The sequence below is a fragment of the Ranitomeya imitator genome, chromosome 1 (genome assembly GCF_032444005.1).
Source record: "Ranitomeya imitator isolate aRanImi1 chromosome 1, aRanImi1.pri, whole genome shotgun sequence".
NCBI lineage: Eukaryota > Metazoa > Chordata > Amphibia > Anura > Dendrobatidae > Ranitomeya > Ranitomeya imitator.
The window spans coordinates 887,316,165-887,327,215 of record NC_091282.1 but is presented as its reverse complement, the minus strand read 5'-3'; the positions used below and the strand labels follow the sequence as shown (position 1 = coordinate 887,327,215).

The 11,051-nt window shown below is 47.5% G+C and overlaps 1 long non-coding RNA gene across 1 annotated transcript; it reads left to right on the top strand.

Annotated features, from left to right (window-relative positions):
* Positions 1-1,788: 1,788 nt before the first annotated feature.
* On the top strand, positions 1,789-10,669 carry LOC138658193 (uncharacterized). The gene is made up of 3 exons (XR_011317388.1): positions 1,789-1,867; positions 8,830-9,032; positions 9,904-10,669. It is a non-coding gene; the product is annotated as an uncharacterized lncRNA (long non-coding RNA).
* The last annotated feature ends 382 nt before the right edge of the window (positions 10,670-11,051 follow it).

The following is an 11,051-nucleotide window of genomic DNA, read 5'->3' as shown; positions in this document are numbered from 1 at the left end:
CTGCTAAACCGGTCATGCTGAAGGATGTTGCAGGCAGCAGATCGCTCTCCATGGAATCTCCAGACTCTGTCACGTCTGTCACATGTGCTCAGTGTGAACATGCTTTCATCTGTGAAGAGCACAGGGAGCCAGTGGTAAATTTGCTAATCCTGGTGTTCTGTGGCAAATGCCAAGCGTCCTGCACAGTGTTGGGCTGTGAGCACAACCCCCATCTGTGGATGTCGGGCACTTAGGCCATCCTCATGTAGTCAGTTTCTAACCATTTGTGTAGACACATGCACATGTGTGGCCTGCTGGAGGTCATTTTGCGGGGCTCTGGCAGTGCTCCTCCTGTTCCTCCTTGCACAAAGGCTGAGTTAGCTGTTCTGTTACTGGGTTGTTGCCCTCCTACGGCCCCCTCCACATCTCCTGGTGTACTGACCTGTCTCCTGTTAGCGCCTCCAACCTCTGGACACTACGCTTGACAAACACAGCAAACCTTCTTGCCACAGCTCACATTGATGTGCCTTCCTGGATGAGCTGCACTACCTGAACCACTTGTGTGGGTTGTAGAGTCCATCTCAAGCTACCACGAGTGTGAAAGCACAACTAACATTCAAAAGTGACCAAAACAACAGCCAGAAAGCATTGGTACTGAGATGTGGTCTGTGGTCCCCACCTGCAGAACCACTCCTTTAATGAGTGTGTCTTGATAATTGCCAACAATTTCCATTTGTTGTCTATTCCATTTGCACAACAGCATGTGAAATTGATTGTCAAACAGTGTTGCTTCCTAAGTGGACAGTTTGATTTCACAGAAGTTTGACTTACTTGGAGATATATTCTGTTCCTTAAGTGTTCTCTTTATTTTATTGAGCAGTGTGTATATGTATATACTGTATATATATATATCTACTATATAATTGTCTAAGGGTCACTTCCGTCTGTCTGTCCTTCTGTCACGGTTATTCATTCGCTGATTGGTCTCGCCAGCTGCCTGTCATGTCATATACTACGTCACTGGGCAATATACTACGTCACTGGGCAATATACTATGTGACTGGGCAATATACTATGTCACTGGGCAAAATACTACGTGGCTCTGTGCTGTATACTACGTCTCTGTGCAATATACTACGTGGCTCTGTGCTGTATACTACGTCTCTGTGCAATATACTACGTGGCTCTGTGCTGTATACTACGTCGCTGTGCAATATACTACGTGGCTCTATGCTGTATACTACGTGGGCTGTGCAATATGCTACGTCACTGGGCAATATACTACGTGGCTGGACAATATACGTGGCTGGGCAATATACTACGTGGCTGGGCTATATACTACGTCACTGGGCAATATACTACGTCGCTGGGCAATATACTACGTGGGCTGGGCAATATAATACGTCGCTGGGCTATATACTACGTCACTGGGCAATATACTACGTCGCTGGGCAATATACTACGTGGGCTGGGCAATATACTACGTCGCTGGGCAATATACTATGTCGCTGGGCAATATACTACGTCGCTGGGCAATATATTACGTGGACATGCATATTCTAGAATACCCGATGCGTTAGGATCGGGCCACCATCTAGTATATATATATATATATATATACACATTTACATCATGTACTCAAATGTTTGTGTAAATCACATTTGGATTTCAACCACTTTAGTGTCTTATAATGAAGTAAACAGGAACTAATTTCCACAGTAAGCTCTTTACTTTCTATCCGGGAAGGGAAGTTGTGTCAGCATTTCCCCAGGGAATAAGTGTAATATCTGGATATTTACTAATGCTTCCTCTTTCTCTTTGCGCCTTTTCCGTTTCCTTTTTTCAAGGCCACAGCACAGAAGCCTAATATGCAACATTCCAACGTAAGGTAACCCTTTGCATTCCATCTTTCTAGTTACTACACTTATTAGTTATGTACGTTATCTTCTGAATCAGCTGAGAACAAATCGAGTTTTTCTAGGCACCTTTGCTACCTTACCTTCACAGATTACCTTAAAAAGAAATTACAAAAGCTTAATGCATGAATTTCATGTATTTTTTTCAAACACCGTCATAATATGGCTTGGAAAACCTCTTTTACAAGGCATCTAAGATGATGTATGTATATATGCGTTAACTGTACCAACTTATGGTTTTTTATATAGGTTTCTATTCATGCTCTATATCAGAACTGGGCAAATTGTGTCCCGTGAGCCACATCTGGCCCTATGGCTGTCCCTGTCATGTCCATAGACAGGGATAGCCAAATGGACTGAACTCTGAATACACATGTTACTGTAGTTCTAGGTCACAATGGGTACCTGACTCGTGTGGATGTGTAGAGAAGTTGGTCAGATGCTGCATAGAATATAGAAAATTGAAACGGTACTTACCTCTTGATCGGTTGTTTTGAGTACTGTGTACCCGGTCATTCTTGTTGCATAACCAAAAATGGTAATTAAAGTCTGCAGTGGTCACGTGACATTGTTTATGTCACAGGACTGGGGGAGCACAGATCTCAGAGCAGCCGAACTGCACAGGTGCAGGAAGAAAGTATACTTTTTTATGTAAAGTTGTTTATGTGTTTTAGATTTTGGGCCAATCTCACACTTGATTTTGCTTCGCTTTTTAACTAGGTTCAATAAATGCTAAAACTGACCTGCCATTATGATTCTCTAGGTCATTACGAGTTCACCATATCTAAGTGGTGAAAAAAAATTTCAAACTATGCGCCATTGTCCGATACCCGTAGGGTCTCCATTTTTTGTGATCTCGAGCTGGTTGGGCTTATTTTTTGCGCGCCGAGCTGACGTTTTTAATGATACCATTTTGGTGCAGATACCGTCTTTTGATCTCCCGTTATTGCATTTCGCGGTGACCAAGAAAACGTAATACTGGCGTTTTGACTTCTTTCTCGCTACGCCGTTTAGCAATCAGGTTAATCTTTTTTTTATTGATAGATCGGGCGATTCTGAAAGCGGCAATACCAAATATGTGTATGTTTGATTTTATTTTGAACGGTGCAAAAGGGGAGTGATTTGAATTTTATATATTTTTTATATTTTTAAAAACTTTTTTTTGGGGTATGCTTCAATTGTCTCCATGAGAGACTAGAAGCTGCCACAACCCGATCGGCTTTGCTACATAGAGGCGATGCTCAGATCGTCTCTATATAGCAGATTTACTCACTTGCTATGAGCACCGACCACTGGGTGGCGCTCACAGCAAGCCAGCACTGACAACCACAGAGGTCTCTAGGAGGCCTCCGGTTGTCATGCCAACACACCGGTGATCCGCGATCACGTGACGGTATCACTGGTGTGCATATTTCCGCTGCTATTGCCAGAAGCACGATTTAAATGCTGCTGTCAGCATTTGACAGGGGCATTTAAGGGGTCTATAGCCGCAGATGGATCGCGATTCCACCCGCGGCTATTCCAGACGCATGTCAGCTGTTCAAAACAGCTGATGTGTGCCGGGAAAGATGTCACAATATCGGTAGGGATCCCATGTAATTTTGCAATCTCCCTGATGAAAATTTGTACCAAGATCTTGGTGTTAGCTAAAGCAGGTAGCGCAGTAAAATGTGACATTTTACTGAATCTGTCCACCACCACCAAAATTACAATATTTCCTGCTGACACGGGTAGATCACCGATAAATGAGTCCAAAGTCTACTTGGACAATGGTTAGAGAGACCCAGATGGATGAGTATTAGAGGTTTTAGAATGCGCACAGACACTGCAGGCGGCTCCATACTCCAGGACATCCAAAAATGAGGAGTAAGAAGATCTGTGGTGGCTTTATTACCGGAATTTCCGGCCAACACCGAATCATGATGTTTAGTAAGAACTCTCAGACTGAGATTCAGAGGCACAAAGAGTTTACCCCCTGAGCATCAACAACCTCTTTATCAAGACTGGAGCATATGGATGCAATAACCACCCCTTTTTGTATTATAGGAACCATTTCACAATTATCTCCACCCCCCATGAAAACAATGAGATAAGGCATCCGCCTGTCATGCAGCTGCGGTGCAGTACAGTGCAACCTCCACCAGGGGGAGCTTGATAGGGAAGCGAGACTGCACACACGAGCAGCTGAACAGACGCCACCTAGTGGCGAGAGCGAGATCAGGAAAGCCAAGTCAGAGCACAAAATGGATAGTCAGGTCATAGCAAGGGATCAGTAAACCAGGACGGACAAAATACGGTACAATAGGTACAAACTGAAACGGAGTCAAAAGCCAAGCCAGGAGGTTAGAGCCAGAGAGTCAAGCAGATCTACAGACAAACAAAGTGACGCTGGGAAAGGGCAGGCAGGGGGAGATAACAGACACAAGACAAGTCAGGGTTCACAGTAGGACAAATCAAGGGCTTCCAAGGTCAGGTTCACACGCCGAAGAGAGAGCTATAGCTGACACCACCCTTAGGGTACCTGGGAGCTAAATAGCAAACCACAGCCCTGAATGAAGCAGAGCAAAGTTAACCTTTGAAATGATCCACCCAAAGAAAGAGCAGACAGGACTAAACTCTGGAACGGATCATGACACAGCCTTCTTGTTCTAGTTCCTTGGCCTATATGTAAAAAAAAAAAGTTAGTTAAACCTGGTGAAGAACAATGCCCATCTTGCCTGTCTAGGCGTTAGATGCCTCACAGACTGTAGAAATACCTGATTCTTATGATCCGTGATTACATTAACAGATGACTGTTTTTGAAAAAAGTTATGCACATGGATACTATTTAAGGGAGACGCACCCTGCAACAATACAGCCTCTATCGCCATTTCAGATGCGTCCATATGTCACAGCCATGTAGAGAGACATGGCTGTGACATAGAAGGAAACAGTCTATATAAAGGAAACATGGGGCTTTTAATTTCAGACAAAATGCATCAAATAATAAAGCAACCAAAAAACAACAAACACTTGCCCGGCTAGGCGCTAGCTAATATACCATACCATACCTTTGACTCACGCTACCAGAGATATATGTGGGACTTGTCTCTCCAGCAACTTATCTTGTAGCACATTTAACTGCCGTGCCTATCCTTCTCAGAAATACACCATATCAGTCCGGAGGCTGTGTCTCTCTGAATCTTTTCTTTCAGCTTTTTCTGTGTCTGTAATAAGATGACCTCTCTCAGCTGAGCTGGCTAAGCCTCCAGCACTACCCATATTGAAGAATTAGGGACACTGCGGCTTATACCGCTATCCCCTGACTGCTGCGCCTCCCCCCCACTCTTATTATTACTGAGGTCTCCATTTAAGTGAAGCCAAACTGAATATAGGGTTAACTCCCCGCAGAGGGGGCGGGGCTTATCCCCTGCTCTTGGCACCGGGAAGCGCTGAAGCCACATCCGATCCCAGGACCCGGACCTGTTTGGGCTGCCGGCATTATGGACCCGCTGGAGAGTGCGGTGAGGGATAGGATCGGCAGGGAAGGCAGCGCTTGGTTAGCAGCTTTGCTGACCGGGAGCGACTCCTTCCCTGCCATGGTGCAGGCGGTGCCGCCGGAGGGTCGGCGCTCTCGCAGAGCCACCCGGCCTCCGGCACGGCTGAGCCCACCAGTATATTCAAAGAAGAGCGCGCGCAGCTCTCGTGCGCGCGCCTCTTCTGCTCGGGGCGCCAGGGAGACTGGAGGAAGCGCGCTGCAGCAAGTGGGGGAGACACAGGGGTCAGCGAAGAGCGATATAAGCTGTATTCCCCCTTCTGCCCCGGGCACACTAAGAGGGAGTACAGGTCTGCAAGTGCCAGCATTGTTAGCCGGAGCTGTGCACTAAGTTAGAAACAGCATGGGGGGGGGGGGGTCCAGGGAACGTCTGCTTCCTCACAGGACTCAGGCACGGCAGGAAAGGAGACTGAGGCTCCGCAGGGAGGCATTCCTCCACTTTCAAGGAACACGGGGGAAGCTATTGCCAATACGGACAGGAGCAAGGACACGGCAGCCGTAGCGCAGCAGAACATGGGATCACATCACACAATATTAGCAACAGGTCAGCATAGTGCATACTCCCAGGCTAGTACAGGGGGCGACCTTACCCACTCATCTTTAGTACCCCGTATTCGCAAATACCGGGCGGGCAAATTACTCCCTCTCAGGTGGCAGTAGTTGAACACCAGGACGCCCCAGCGTCACGATCACTGATGGCAACCGGTGTTCGTGCCCCAATTCAGGGTGCTGGCCCCCCGGCTCTGGATAATAGACAGAGTGCGGGTATCAGCTCCGCGCGCAGATCATCGTCGTCATCATTGTCATCCCCCAGAGAGCATCGCAGAAGCGGACGTAGGAAGCGCGATCGTCATGTTAGCAAACGGCGTTCGTATAGATCTAGGTCCAGCCGGCATAGTAGACGGTCTAGAGCCTCGCGGTGGCGCTCGCCTTCTTCATCCGGTAGTTCTTCAGGCAGGTCACACAGGCAGGAGTCTTCTCGTCGTAGGTCCATACATCGCATGGAGCGTCAAGGTCCGATGACTCCCGTGGCACGGGAAGCAAGCTGTCCGGATACCGGTGCACCGATTGGTGAGTACCCCTTTATCGGGGCATGGGGAGGGGAGAGAGCCAACACCAACCTTTCAGACACAGTAGCCAATGCAACCACAGGAAACAGGATTTATGTCAATCCAAAATTGCTACAACCAGCGGGATTGTGCAGGCAGCCCCCTCCTCCCCGCCCGGATGTGTATAAGGATGGCCTATTCTGTGGGGTCCCTCCTTTAGGGGCCCACTTGGATAGCGCCATCAAGGAACAAATTTGGGCCAATGATTTCATTGACATATGGTCTCTGGTTTCCACGGATCAGCACTCGGTTGATAGAGAGAGGCGGTTGGGTGATAAAACATATGAACGTAAACCAAAAGTTGCAAAAACCATTAATAACTGGTTGCAAGCTTTTGCGGTCCTGGGATGCGTCATGGGGGAAAAGCACCCCGAAAGGTGCTCCGAGCTATTTATATACTTAGATAGCATCTATAATTCCTATAACGCACATGGGGGATCAGCATGGTGGAAATATGATGAAGATTTCCGCCGTCGCTTGGCCGCCAATCCTCAATTAGGCTGGGGTATGAAAGCCACGGATTCGTGGCTCCGCCTGATGATGGCTCAGAGAACAACCCAATCCTTTCACGGGCCCGCTGCCGGGTCCAATAACAACGTGGCAGCAACAGCCATTCGTAGACCAGGTTCGTGCTGGTTATTTAATGAAGGGCACTGTAAGTTCTATGGGCTCTGCAAATATAGACATGAGTGTTCATCGTGCGGAGGTCCCCACCCAGTGGCAAAATGCACACGTCCGCCCCAAAAAGCTATCTCCGGAAAAAACCCCTCTACAGGTGAGGTTAACGACGCCGGTGAGCGTAAAACGAATGGGGCCGTGGCTGGACAAATACCCCAATAAATCGGCCGCGGCGCAACTGCGTTTCGGTTTCTCCTACGGTTTTTTCATCCCGTTTAATTGGTCACCCGAGCCACAATCAGCCCCTAATTTACAATCAGCAAAGGAATTACCCAACGTATTAGCAGAGAAGCTGGGGAAGGAAATCAGGTTGGGTCATTTTCGTGGTCCTTTCAATTCCCCCCCTTTCCCTAACTTACGTGTTTCACCCCTGGGTATAGTTCCCAAAAAAGAGTCAGGTAAATACCGATTAATTCATCATCTTTCATACCCCAAGGGTATGTCTGTCAACGATGGTATACCCAGTGATGAAACAGCCGTCACTTATATTTCCTTTGACAAAGCGGTTGACCTCGTCAGAAATGCTGGCCCGGGGGCCCTTATGGCCAAATCGGACATAGAATCCGCTTTCCGGCTGCTCCCGGTAGACCCGGATTGTCACCACTTACTCGGGGCTAAATTTGAGGATCTATACTATTACGACACATGTCTTCCCATGGGGTGTTCAATTTCCTGTTTTTATTTTGAGTTATTTAGCACGTTTTTAGAATGGGTCGCTCGCAAGATCACCCGGTTAACCGCCATCACTCATTATCTCGATGACATTTTGATAGTCGGGCCAGCGGGCTCAGACGTATGTGCCACAGCCCTTGCCCAATTCAAAGATGCCATGGCACATTTTGGGGTCCCACTTTCCCCCGAGAAGACGATAGGGCCAGTATCAGTGATCACATTCCTCGGGATCGAAATCGACTCGGTCGCCATGGAATTTAGGTTGCCGAAGGAGAAAATTGACAAGCTGCTGGATCTCATCAGCGGATGTATTTCGATTGGTAAGGTCACATTAACGCAAATGCAGTCGCTGCTTGGCTCCTTAAATTTTGCCTGTAGGGTCATGCCAGCGGGCAGGATCTTCTCGCGCAGATTGATGATAGCCACGAGAGGAGTGAGTCAACGACATCATAGAATCAGGATTACAGCACATCTACGTTCTGATTTAAACACATGGAAGCTGTTCCTCAGCAATTACAATGGTAGGACTTGCTTTCAGGAGACAGAATGCTCAAACGAGGACATGGGTTTGTTTTTTGCAGCGTCAAGCCACACGGGTTTCAGTGTTCGTTTTGGTAACAAATTGTGTGCTGCGAATTGGCCTGCTTTCTGGGTTTCCAGGAAGTGGAACGTAGATTCTACCTTGATCGAACTTCTCCCTGTGGCAGTTGCCATGGAAATCTGGGGTCCACAATTGGCCAACAAGCGTATTCGTTTACAACTTGAAACCGTTGGCGGGGCGCATGCCATCAACTACCTAGCATCTCCTTCACCGCTGGTTTTAGACCTAATTAGGTTCATAGTATTGAAATGCTTAGCGTTTAATATTTGGTTCAAAGCGAATGCACTAACCGTCAGCAATGAGAATGTTTATGGTTTATTAACTGGGTTTTACTCGCAGAATTTACTGGGACGGCGCTTTCAGGAACCCTTGGAGGAGGTGGATTGCCCACATTCGATCTGGGATGTCCTGGGGACCTGATGCCATTAATACGCTCATCGATAGCCCCGTCGACTTAGAAAGCCTATGGTAAGGCGTGGGAGGAGTGGTGTCTTTTAGCAGTCGGCAAACCAGTGGGGTCTTCGGAGGATGCTCGAATGCAGGTGACAATGGCATTTCTATCCAAAATGCATGCCATGGGAGTGTCGGGTTCAGTGGCGCGCAACCGTGTGTCTGCGTTAGCGTTCCATTTCAAGCTGCGAGGTTGGCCAGATTCCACGAAACACTTCCTAGTCAGTCAGCTACTGAAAGGTTGGCGCCGAGCGGATAAACACGGTGATAACAGGCGTCCTATCTCCTTTGATTTGCTAGTGAGCTTAGTTAAGGCCGGGGAATCTGTTTGCGATTCTAAATACGAAGCTGCGCTAACGTCAGCGGCTTTTGGCCTAGCATTCTTTGGGGCCACGCGGGTCAGTGAGATTGTTCCTACTGCTCTGAATAAACCAGGTGGCCTTAGGCGAGAAGACATACTAATTTGTGACGATGGTCTAAGGATTAGAATACGTAAATCCAAAACTGATCAGGATGGCAGGGGTACTTGGTTCCCAATATTTGACATCAACAAGGACATTTGCCCATTAACGTTAATTAGGAATTACATGCGAGTTAGAAAGGATGGTTCCCAATTTTTCATTCATGAGAATGGGCTTCCCCTAGTGTCGGGCCAATTCTTAGCTATATTGAGACGCACGGTGTCACTATTGGGAATGCCCGCGGCAGAATTTGGGACTCACTCATTTCGGATAGGTGCAGCAACAGAAGCATCTAGAGCAGGTCTATTTGAATCAGAAATTCAAAGGGTGGATAGATGGAGATCCCGCTGTTTTACTAGATGCATCAGGCCTGATTTATTGTTATAAAGTTTTGGTCGTTTCGGTACTATTATATCCGGGAGCAGGTTCGGTAATTCATTGGGGAACTTCCTTGGGTTGTTGGGTTATTGGTTGTTGGCTAACTCTATATTTTTATTCCTAGATGGGGTGCGACCCAGCGTCTGGATAGTGGGTCACTCATACATTTATTGGGCTGCTCGCCGCGCCGAGTTGTGCCCAGGAGGGCGATCTTTGGGCTTCAACGATGTCAACGTGATATGGCGTGGCTTGAGAGGCATGATATGGTCCCAAGTTCTTCCGGAGGTTGTTCACATTGCACGGGTGGCTTCATCCCCCACCATTGTGGTTATCCATGCCAGAGGAAATGACCTGGCTTTGTCCCCACTGGCTGAACTACTTACGCTGATCAGATCGGACATGGACAAGTTCCCGAGTTTCTTCCCGTTGATGCGTCTAGTTTGGTCCGAAGTAATCCCAAGGCTGGTTTGGCGGGGTGCCAGGGATTTGAATGCTATGGAGAGATCCAGACGCACGCTGAATCAGAGGATATCACGATTCGTAAGATTTAAGAATGGTGTAGTTGTTCGGCACCATCGGCTGGAAGGGGACAATTCCGGTTTTCTGCTTCCAGACGGAGTCCATTTGAACGAGGCGGGCTTAGATATCTTCCTCAATGGTATTAGAGAAGGGGTGGTTCAGGCGATGCATTCGATGGGGGGGTCGTAGCTCTCTATATTCGCTCCTCCTTGGCGGAAGGGTGGAGTTTTGTTGGTGGTGAAGATACCTGCCCGGGAGACCGGATGGCAGTAATCTCCCTACACCCCATTTGTTGGCATATATTGCCTGTTTAAGCTGCGACCAAAAATTTTTACCCAGAGGAAAAGATGGAAATGTTATGAGTATATTTCCCAATAAAAGTTTTAAAAGTTCTGACAACTGTTGTGTGTTCACTTAATGGGAGTAAACGGTCATGGGTCGTAGCAGTCTTGAAGGATTGATGAGTCCTACTACCAAATACTACTCATAACTCCAATAGAAACCAGCCCAGAATTAAAATGAATAAAATGGCTCAGCACCTAAGCTGCTGCACCAACCAGCACTACCCGGCTTTTAATATCTCACCCAGCTTAATTTTCTGGTAGACATATACACTCCGTCGAGTATCCTCCCTGTCAGCCGCCTACGCAGGCTGTAGGATTTTCTAAAGAGATGTGTAAGACAATTTCCAAATATGTAAGACAATTGGACGTGTAGAAGCAGTGAATTACAGATAATGGGGCATGCTTGGGA